We start from the raw sequence: 12,418 nt of genomic DNA, 5'->3' as shown, positions 1-12,418 counted from the left end.
ACCGTTTCAGTCTTCTTGCCCAGGCAAAAAAAAAGAAAGTACAGATGGGTGCTTTGTGCATGCAAAGTAAGTGAGAATTCTTGTGAGGCAAGTTAAAGGACAAACAAAATAAAATTATTTTTCATGCAATTCAGACTAACTGAATTGGGAATGGAAATGCTGAAGGAAAGGAAATTGTAAAAGTCTGAGCTGCATTTTATCAAAAGCTGCAATGTGATCTGCTTTAAGAGAATTCCCTGGAGATCAGTCCAAGGCATTCAAGTGCAAGAATTAATATACTCTCTCACTCTACACTTCAGAAATAATTTGAGACACCAGGTAAATTAGAGGAGGTAGAAAATAACTTAAATAAACTTAAGTTAAATATACCTGGTCAGAATATTGTGAGGTTTATGAGCCAAGAAGCTCCATTAGGGCTATTTAATACTTGGTACAATTTCTAATTGTCTCCCACATTATTCCAATACTTAAACAATCCCAGTTGCTTCTAAATGGAAAAAACATAGCAAGTTACTTTGCCAAAATACATAAGGTAAAATGATTGCTAGCATCTGATACACATAGAGGGAATTTTATTCTCAAAGGCACTTCTAAGGCGCCTACTATCCTGCTATCAGAACAAATGTACTTGATCATTTTTATTATAGAGTACTAGCATGGGATTTGCTGGGAATTAATAAGGGTTTGAATCATCTCTAGGTCCTTTCTGGGCAAATTTTGGTTTCTATAGAAAAAACATCTAGTGATATGAAGCCTCTAATTAACTTAAATGCATGTTCTCTTTTATGGCTTGGTAAGTTCTCTCTTTCCAGGAAACTCACTAATTCTCCACCACAGACTTTTGGAATAACTTGCATTACTGCTTTTTCATCTTACTTAGCCTCCTCCTCTGCTGCAAAAGGATGGGACACACTAACCCGCATCCCGCCTCGCACAGCCTGAAGTCAGTTTGCAAAGGAGAGAGGGGCCAGCAAACATCCTGGCTGCTCCGGCACAGCGGACGCGGTGGCGGTCCCCCGCCTGCCCTTGCTGCCCTGCGGGAGTAGGGGGCTCGATGCGCCTTTCGCACCCACCTGCAGCTCCAAAAGCTCCTGCTTTATCCCCTCCCTGATCCTGCGGCTGAGCCTGCATAGAGGAACCAGGCAGAATTTCTCAGATGATTCAGAAAAGCTAAGGAAAGGATTATGGCTTTACATACATTATAAATGCTTACACCTTCATACCTTCAAACTAGCTGCAAAGGATGTTTTGTAGTTGAGGTTTGCCTGGTGTTGACTTCTCTCTGATGCATGCAGAAGTTTCTGAAAATAAAAGTCTTTCTTCCTGAGTTCTGTGCCTCTGAAGTAAGAGGTGCATTGAATCTAATCTTCCTCAGGTTTGGGGGGAGATAGGGGTCTCGGAAATACTCTTGTAAGCTCCCACACTTTTCTAGAAATAAATATGATGTTAAGTGTTGAAGCCAAGGAAAAATTCATTTCACTAAGAAGAAATTCACTAGAATGAAACATGTTAGGAAAACAACCAAAACCCAAACAAAACAAAACAAAACAAAAAACAAATCCCCAAACCAATCAGTTTTGGAAAAGCTTGAAGCTGAAAAAGATTGGAAAAGATCTGGAAAAGCCCAATGCTAAGGAAGAATTCTTTTCTTTAATCTAAGGAAAAGTTCACTAGGATGAAATGTGCTGGGGAAAAAACCAAAACCAAACAAAAAGCCCTTAACCAAATGGAGTTTAAACAAATTGATTTTGGAAAAAGCTATTCCCTCTCAATTGCTTAACAAGTTCTCTTTGAGAAAGAGCAAGTTCAATAGCTTTCTGTTTGTCTGACTTTCTGCTATGAAAAAAGAAGACATGAAACTGAAATATTTTTCTTTTGATAAAACCCTCCTTGCTTTCTACATGCATTACAAAGAGCTGAAACACAATAACAACTGCCTTTATCCTGCACAAGTCACCTTGAGAAGTACAATCTAACCCTGAATTTATTTATGGTGACTATCAAGTATGACTACGAAGGGGATATATAGTACTGAAGAATGACTATGAAATACGTTTTAGTTGAAGTAATACATTATTACATAACCTCCCCTTTGTTATATGGCCTCTTGTAACCTGACAGAAGGCTGCAAGAACAAAAAGGGAGGCACTTGAAGTAGAGGAAGGTTTTCTAAAAGTCAACTGCAACAAGAGCTCCCTGTTAAGTATAAAGTCCAATTCAGTACAGCCCCCCTTCCAAAATCTCAGTGGCATGGCTTCTGAATAAAAAGTATTAATCTTTTGGGGAAGAAAAAGATATAGAAGAAGAAAAAACAACTCACAAAACCTGAGAAATGTTTTTTTCTTGAATTTTAAAGAATCTGCATTTCTCTTTCTTCATGTGTGCCTGTATCAGAGGGAAACACGCCCAGGTGAGAGCTACAGCTCTGCACCGTTGTCTGCCTGCGGGAAGAAATGAAATCAAGAGTCCATTTATTCAGAGGTTTCAACAGGATGTGAGTTGCCATAGAAGTTAGCAACACATTTTCCTAAACATTTGAATACTTATTTTAAATTATTCACAAATAATACTGGTACTGATACTCATATTCTGCTGCATTGGGTGTGAGATAACTTTGAGTTACTCCTTAATTATCTAACTAATGACAATTCCCTAGACTGAGTTTCAGATTCACAATGAGGGAAATATACCATGAAATGAAAATACAACATCCCACATTAAGTTTACTGAAATCCAGGTGCCTGTTAAATATTTTTATGCTTTAAAGAGTGTTATACGGTTGCATGAGCAGGGAGGATGGAACAGTTATACCTTTTTTTTAATTTTTTCTAAATATCAATGCTGATTACTTTAAAAATAATCCGTAAAGCATCAGTGATCTCTCTCATAGAAGACTGTTCTCACTTATTTTGGTTATGGGTGCTTCCTGTGAATGAGAAACTTTGCTTTCCTGCTTGTGTATACAATATGGTTTGTGCAAGCTCCATATTTAACCCTAATTTAACACTGTACTGAAATGGTCATATTTCTGGCTTGGCAAGAAAAATGTCTGTTGTGCTTTTTACTGAATTACTTTTAAAACAAATGTATCAATAAATCATATTCCTTTAGGTAGCCAGATTTTCTGAAGTGCAAAAGAAAATGAAAAGCATCAGTTCTTTATGGGTAGGTCAGGCTGAGAGGCAGTCCAGATTAGAAATAAGAACATTTGCTAAGACTTTATATTTAAAATCCATTCCAAATATTTAAACATAGAAATAATATAACAAATTTCTAAGCAACTGTTTGTAACTTGCCATGAAAATAGCATGAGTCATGTTCTGAAGTATTCTTCTTGGATGATTTCCCCCCTTCCAATTATTTCCCAATTAAAGTAATTCTTTTCTTAGCTGCTTTGCACATTTTCTTTTTCTCTGATTCCCTATGGTACTGTACCATACAACAGATGTGATTTCCATAGCTTTTTGCTCTTTCATTTAAATAATTTTCCTTTTTTTTTTTTTTTTGTAGGAAATTCACTGAGATATCGTTTGAGTGGGATGCTAAACAGACATCCAGGTTGTTTTACAGCTTCAGCATCACATTATATTTTAAAAGCTTTTATGCAAAATGGCAAAATATGAACAATAATGGTCCCTGAAGGCTAGATAATGCCTTCAGGCTTAACTGTTAGTATCGTTCCTTGATTAGGTAGATTGAAGACAATTCTCTGTACAATTCCTCTGAAAAATGTCATTGTCTTTCCTGCAACAAAAGCACACTATGGACTGCTGCAATGGGAGGACAGAGCAATGGCCTCACCCTCACTGCATGCCATCCTGCTTCCTTTGGGACTGCAATTAAGGTTACAAATGAGCAGATCAGTGTGCAGAGAGACAGCCACGGACCTTCCCTTCCTCCTGTACACCTGCACCATGAGAGGGTGATCGGCAGGGCACTCACCTTCCCCAGCCAATTTTCAGTGACTCACTTGCTATGCACCAAACCAAATGTCACAGATCACCAGGACCCCGTGAGATGTAGGACAGGGAGCAATTAAGCTCTGCTCTCCTGCAGTGGTCCCGCAAGGTGCCTGTTGGTGTGGAAGGGAACCAGAGAACCTGGAGGGGAAAAACAAAGTCACATAGACCAGAACAGACCTTGCAGCTCACCTGGTCAGGAAAAAAAGTGCTTTGTGAGGAGCTCCATTAATTTAAACGGGATTACTTGAGGAAAGTAACCACCATATGAGCAAGTGAGCAAATCAGAAGTGAAATGAGTACCAATGGGTTTTGCCTCAACAGAATCCTCTGCTGTGTTTAGGTCAGTACGAGTTTCCCTTAAATGCAGGCCTACCTAGTGCCTTCCTCGGGACAGTATTCTGGTCACTGTTGTCAGAGGCTGAAATGACTCCATGACAGGGAGCCTTGGAAGTTCAGCAAGGTGGGAATGCAAACCACACCAGTGGCCTTCAGCCGCAACCTAGGAAGGCTTTTAAGCTGAAGGAGGGTCGATTTAGATTAGATGTTAGAAAGAAATTCTTTACTGTTAGAGTGGTGAGGCACTGGAACAGAGAGGCTGTGGATGCCCCATCCCTGGCAGTGTTTCAGGCCAGGTTGGATGAGGCTTTGGGCAGCCTGGTGCTGGTTAGTGGAGGGTGTCCCTGCCCGCAGCAGGGGGGTTGGAATTAGATGATCTTTAAGGTCCCTTCCAACGCAAACCATTCTATGATTCTATGATTCTATGAAGGCTTGCTCTGCAATTCAAGCAGAAGTCTAAGCCGGTGAGGCATGAGGTGAAGGACTGGTACTTAATAATGTTTGATTCAATCTTTTCCTTAAATGAAGTTTAACATGTAGACGATTACATGTGAGAACATCTCATAGATCATAAAGTCAAGTCCTCATCAGGTCAAAAATGCCTACTTGCCTGTGCAACTCCAGCCTCCTTGGTTGTTTGCAGTATAATGCTGTACTTTTAATTCCAGAATCAAATGCTATGTTTTTCCTCAGGGAAAAGATATGAAGCAGACTTTATCATCTGAATGGTAATTTCTTCTAATACAGGTATGTAATTCTGATATGCAGTGACCCATTAACCCACTGAAGAAATCTTTAGGTGGCCTGAGCCTTTTGTTTCAGATTTTATATATGGTCTACATTTTAGAAATTGCAACCAATAAGTGAACTTGTAAATTAAACCATTAATCAGTGTGAATAACATATGTATCATGTATTAATCAGAGATTCAAAACTTATAAGAGTCCTTCACCATTGATCAAAATAAATTCTGATAAAGGAGACTTACAAATGTTCTGAACAGCAGCATTCAATCTGCAATCGCATCACATACCACAATGAAAAAAAATAAATTAATTGTTACTGGAAAATGTAATTGTATGCAAGGATATAATAGTCAATTGTTGCTTGAGTGGGTGTAAGGGATTCAGTTATAATTACTACCATGAGAAATCAAATGCCAACATCTATAAAAAAATAAATGTCAGAGGTGATTCTCATATGTGGAAAGGGAATAGTTTTTGCACCTTTATAAAAAAATCTCCAGTTAATAAAAACAGGTGGAAACTGAACAAAAAAGATCAAGATCTGCAACGGGAGTTAGTGGGGTAAGTAATAGCTGAGACATACTTCTTGTCATAACCCAAATACACTGCTAAAATTAACAAAATATCTCTTATAGCAAATTCTCATTTAATTGTGATTATTCCTTTAGCACTGATGATCACTATTTCATCAACAGTGAAATAATTAAAACAATATTGATGTGTGCATCATACTCACTGGCCTTGAAAGTTAATGTGTTGCCGTTATTATAATTTGGGAACAAAGCAACTACACTTCAGGCATAAATACTTAGTCTTTAGCAACAAGTAATGTATGAGTAGTGAGAAAGGCAATAATTTCAAGTAGTCAGCTCTTTATGACATTGTAATAAGCTCAGAATAAATGAAAATAATCTGATTATCATTAATGGTCCACAAGAGTGAATGGACAATTTAGAAATTTTCATTGTGAAAATGGAAAATAAATAGCAGGCAAAACTGATTCAGTTGCACGATCTTAGCATAAAAATGACGACTTCATGCAATTTTAGTCGTGAGATAACATAAAGATAAACATAAGATATCAAAGTGTAATAAGACATCTAGTAATGTAATGAAGAAGAAACTGCTGACAACATGAAACCCGTGAAAAATGGCCTCAAACACTGACTTCTCTGTGGTGGACAAAAGAATTCTACCACCACCAAAATGAAGTGTAGCTGCAATTCTAGCCTGTGTCCCACCATGGGAAATGGTTCTTATTAGAGGGAAAGTGTTTGTATTTTTAGTGGGTTCTATAGCTTTCTAATAACTTTCGTAGGTACTTTCCAAAAAGTTCTTCCTTGCCTTACAACCTGCACTACTTAGTTCTGTTTGATTCATAATAGTGTAGCACTGTATAAATCTCAGTTTGCTCTTCTTTTATGATTTCCTCTTTCCTATCTCCTATAGACAGTTAAAAATATGTATTTGTAGCCTAGCAGAGGAAACAAACCTCTTCCTTGCTGGAATGACTTAAATTATCTTAATTGGAGTACCAATTAAATGATTAGCTGATTAGTCCGCAACACACTAAAAGGACACTTCTGAGAAGTGATCTATTGAGTCAGATTGTCTGCAGGTTTGGGGAGTGTTGTACTGTTTGATGTTCAGGGTGCAACTCAGAGGCTTTCTCTGCAACTGCAAGGAACAGAAGCTGTTGTTCTAAGGAAAAAAGAGACGTCAGAGTACAAGGTAAGGACAGGGCAATAGTGATGAGTTGCCTACTGTGTTGACTGTTGTGGGAATGCAAGACATCCAGCTAATTTTTCCTAAATTCCCTTGATGTAGGGAAAAAACAGCTGCAGAATTAGCGAATATCCTAGCACTCCTAACAGTAATGTCCTACTACACACAGCTAATGCTGGAAAAGATGCAGTCCTTGATACCGTACTTTGATGTGTAATGTCACGCACACATACTGTCCCTGGAGTTCACCGTATCTGCTAACATAAGTGAAGTTATTCCTCTCCCTAGCGGGACATGAGACATGGAGTTCAGACAGGCAACTCTGCTCTTCTGGCTGGCTAACCAAGCAGGCTATGGGAGAGTGCCACTGAATATAAAGAGAACTCAGTTGATAAAGCTGCTGCTGATAGACAGGAAAGATGCCTCCTATGAAAAATATCGTACAAGTTTGACTTTTACCAAAAGGCTAATTACAAACAGAAGTATATGCTAGTGGGGGGCAAACCCTGGTGCCAAAAGAAGCTTCACAGCTTGCAGGAATCAGGCCAGGATTTCACCCAAGGATTTCTAACCACAACAGAGCAGGCAAAGCTGAAAGATGTGGGTTCACAGCTGTACTAAGCCCTTCCCTCACCTCTGGATGCTCATTCCCATTCCTTCTTTTTGGCTAGCACTTACTCTCTGTTTTAGCTCAACTGATCAAATTTGGCAATAAATAAATAAATAAATACAATCAGCATTTAACATCACTATCAATAGTAGTGTTTCATCATTTTGTACTTTTATATCTATCCAGATGAGGAAACTTCCCCACGGATGTAACAGTTTGGTTCAAGAGACATTAGCTGTTCTACTCCAGGTGTTTTAACATGCAATCCAAGCTACAGTTTTTAGTCATTCACAAATTATAACACAAATATTATTGCCATAAAGCCATGGCTTAAGCCCATAGTTTATGCAGAACGTTTCTCTAATAATGCATGGTTCATTAATACCAGGTATAACTCATATCCCCTGTTCAATGTACATCAGGGTTTTTGTTGGAATACATTTTACCATGATATTATACTCATGACTTGCATAAAAGCACAAACCTGCATATCAAAAATCCAGGCTGTATCATATTTATAAAGTATGACTGTTGCTTCTAGTGAAATGCACATGGATCTACACTGAATTACAGCCGTAGCTGAGCATATTCAATTCTGTTTTCTGATCCAGCTGACATTGCATATGCTTTGTTTGCAGTGCGATGTGTGCTCAGAAAGCAATACTAACCAAAGGCTATGGAAGGCTAACAATTTGGTCAGGTTTGGCAAAATAGCAAGGTGCATGTGTTAAGCTGTGCTGAATCCTTTGGTTTTGGTCACCCTCAATGCTCCCCTCATATAAGGCTCTTCATTTTCTAAAGGAGAAAGTAAATCACTGGCTGTACTGTAATGATCTCTGTTTGTTCCTGTACAGAAATGGACTATATTCCCTCTGTTGTGCACAACCACTTCTTTCAGTGTTTTAGAATTTGAAGATTGAAATATATCCGGGCATACTTGCATTTATGTATACCCACATAAGCCTTCCTACCATTGCTTTTTGCGTATTTTGGGGGTTTTTTTTTTGGGGGGGGGGGTTCAGGTTTTGGGGTATTTTTCTTACATCAAGACTACTCTTAACTTACCATGTAATTCACCAAGAACCAAATTCTGAACTTTTCAGATTAGCTATGTCACTTGGAGGGCAACAGAAAGCAAGATCAGTCATATACTGCCTCAGGCTCAATTGTAAGGCTAGGTATACCTTTCGGAGTTTGATAAATTAAGTTCTCAATGTATCCATACGCTCCATTTTAAAAAGGTAAGTATTCATTTCTTTTTGTAATAGATTTATATTCAAGTCAATCTGTTTCTAGACTTAAAAGGCTGTCATTGTGATTTCTAACTTATTCACACTTTCTATGTTGGTAGTGGGATCTGAAGAAAACTTGGCTGCTATTCTTACAGATTTGGGGTTTGAAAATGATGAGGGAAAAAGCACATTAATTTGCAGCCATGTGTTATAGGGAATTGCCATTGTTGGTATCAGGTTGCCCCATAGTCCACCCCAGCAAGGAGTCTTTGGTGGAGCTGCATAATCCAAGAGGCCAAAATGATCCCCTCTGACCACAAGCAGACATCTTCACAGCTGGAAATGACCCATCTTAGGGATCTGTACAGTTCAGATTTAGCACAGAACTTGGAGTTGATAAATTCCAAGGCAGAAAGCCAAGAATACATTCACAGAAGAGGAAATAAGATTGAACCTAGGGCTTGTTTAATTTTGTGGCATGAGACACTGTGATCTGCTCGGATCCTTAGAAAGCAATTTAGTACCTGCAAGTTCATTTTTCCTTCCAGCGCCAGCTTTGTGAGCTTTTGGACCCTGAGATTGGACCCTGTCAGTACACATTCAAAAGCTACTGGTTTACAACTCTAGCGAAAAGCAGGGAGCAATGCCCAAATAAAACAAATACATATCTATCAGTGTGTTTGGACAACCATATCCAGGCTCTTGCCAGTAGCATCCCCATGTGAATCCCATGTTTCATGGGTCAGCCACACCGTCACTACCACTTCAAGGGAGGGCTGTTTGTGTTGGAGCAGTGGCAAAGAAATGGCGAGCTATGAAGTGGCAATAAGAATCAAGCCCACAGACTGCCCGATACATTGCTCAATACACAGTGAGTGTGCTGTTCGTAGGATTTTCCCTGGGAACAATGTCGCTGGCAGTGTTGTAGTGGGGCTGGAGTTCACTGAGAGTGTTGTACTTCAACATCAGTCTCTAACACAGTAAAACAGGCTCTTTGAGACTTTGGGATCAAGACTAAATTAATTGTGTAAGGTGTGCTACCAAAAAAAACCCAACCCCACCCCCCCCCCAAAAAAAAAAACCCTATAAAAAAATCACAAAGCAATTCAGAAAAAAGCTATTCCATTAACAGTAAGGCAATGCCTTCACTCAGCCAGCGCCAATCTGCAGATGCAGTGTACATCCCAGCGCAGGGTACAGTTAGAGACATGCTGTAAATAGCAATTTGACCTGAAGAACATAGGAGAACTTTCTTTGACTTTTTTTTTACTCCTCACATTTTTATTTTCCTTTCAAATCCAGGAGACTGCAACAACAGCTAGAAGGAGGCTGTATTCTCTGGCAAATATTCCAACACCAAGGAATATGCATACACAAGGCACCTAACTGGTATAGCCTGTCCTGCCAGCAGCTGCCAGAATACAAAGCACAAGCAGGAGCTGTGATACGATACCTTGGGACGACAACTGCAGTTACCCAGCCCTGCATTTACGGATTCCCGGCTTCCCGCAGGGAAGTACTAGCACTGAAGCACAGGGCTTTCCAGCCCAAAAGGCTGCGAAACCAATACTGGACAATTTGCCCAAGGGAAGAGCACATTTTCTGAGCATTGCCTGCCTGCAAATCTTCCATACATTTTCAGCACCTATTAAGGGAGGAATCCTGCTTCTCATGCAAGAGGCTCCAAGGCTGACAGGGCAGACATTTGGCTATGGAGCATCACACATTTGTTCCAGCACAGAGGTATGCCACTGTTAGAGCTGAGGGTTGAAGCTACCTGATCTATAGCACTCTATAGTCAAGTACTTACAGGAGTTTGAAATTAAATATTAAGTCCATCAGCCACATTGTAACCCTTACTTCATGACCAATGGTAGTCAATGTATAAAAGGGAGAGTTTTCCTCACCTGATATAATATGTATTTTGTATCACCTCAGTACCTGAAATTTAGTGTGGGAAACCAAGTGCAAAATCACCTAGTTTGATTATGTGAAGATATACGATAGCAAGGCTTTTCTACTGCATCTTGTTACTTGACAGAAGTCGTCATACACATGTGAAGGATATTGTCCTGAGTCACAGAGGCAGCCAGAGTTTGTTATCCACCACCCCAAATACGTCTTTTGGGGTACAAGCAAGTAGGATCTAAGCAGTGATTTTCCAAGGAAAACCCTAGGAAAGCCAGCTTTGTGGTGAAGCCTGGGCCCAAATGGTAGCATTTTCAATCTAAATTACCAATAAAGCCAAACCACATAGGTCTATAGCTTGGACTATATACATAGCGACACTCATCTCAGAAGTGCAAAGCGATAGAGCAGGTAGCAACAGGCACAGTATGCAACACTGAAATTCCAATGAAATACAAAGAAATGGTTTTATACCATGAGACTGGTGACAGAGGAACAGGGACCCAGGGAGGCTGTGTGATCTCCATCCTTGGAGATGCTCAACACTTGACTGGACAAGGCCTCACACAACTTTATGTAATGTGGCTGTGCTTTGTTCAGGGGATTTGACAGGATGACCTCCAGAGATCCTTTCCAATGTAAATTATTACAACTCTACTATATTTAACTATTTGCAACATAGATGGCTCACACTCTGTCCTGGCATTCCCAGGTATTCTGTGAGAGCTTTGTATAGCCCCAGCCCAGATACAAGGAGCCCCACATCCCTTCTGATAGGCAAAATTACTTCCATCTTCCATGAAGAACATTTATGTGTTTGTCATGAGAAGCGGCAGCTACACAGGAAAAGAAAGGGCCATCCCTGAAATATTTATAGCCTTTCCACTGAAAGACTTGGAAATCAGAACATTCATTTTAAAACAAACAAAAAACCAAACCCAAACCCATGCCCTACTGACAGTACATACATTTGGGGTTGTTTCCAAGTAAGCTTTGTTACCCCAGCTACTCCCATTGATGAACCAAGCTGTCTAGTAGGAGGTTTCTTATGTTCCACATCAGCTAGTGGTTAGTGTATACTCTGCAGCAATATGTTTTATAACCTTCTGAAAACATGAAACATTGCCATGCGTAATATGAATACATGAGGACAATCTTATTAGATAAATAGAAAACCCTGTTAAACTCTCACCATGCTAAGGAATATTTTATTTCCAATATATTATTTACTTCCTTTGGGAAATTCAATCCTTAACAAAAAAAGCACCTTCATAGAGGCTGTAATGGGTTTCTTAAAACCAAGCAAACAAAAACAAACAAACAAAAAACCCACACAGAAATCCTGAGACAAAAGCCATGAGGTGACTTAAACATTTGTGCTGTCAAAGCATTAAAAGCAAAAATACAAAATGTGCTATATTTAAATTAACTTTAATAAGAAGTACAAAAAGATAATGTTAAGCAATAATTTGCATGTGGTTAATAAATATTTTTCAACAGCAAGCAGTGACACATTCAAACATAAATCCAGTTATTTCTTTTACATCTTAGAAAAGTAACAACTTTTTCCAGTTAAAACAAGGTCACAAATTACAGAATATTATCATCCTCTTTATTTATAACTATGAAACCTACTAAATAAGTGAACTGTCACCCAGAAGATTTTATATGACGTTGATGTTCAAGGTTAAGTATACTTACATTTATCATGCAGTTTCTTACTGTGCATATTTGATTGGTGTTTAATTTTCTTTAAAATTATTGGTTCCATCCTTCCTGTTTCCTTATTTCTTGTTAATATACTAGAAGCATTTATTTTCAAGCTCCTATACATTTTCATGCCTAAAAGTGACTCACTAAAGTAGATTTGTCATACAATGCATAAATGCTCTCTGACTC

Source organism: Balearica regulorum, chromosome 4 (assembly GCF_011004875.1).
Source record: "Balearica regulorum gibbericeps isolate bBalReg1 chromosome 4, bBalReg1.pri, whole genome shotgun sequence".
NCBI classification, from domain to species: Eukaryota; Metazoa; Chordata; class Aves; order Gruiformes; family Gruidae; genus Balearica; species Balearica regulorum.
The sequence above is the reverse complement of the archived record's forward strand: the minus strand, read 5'-3'. Positions refer to the sequence as shown.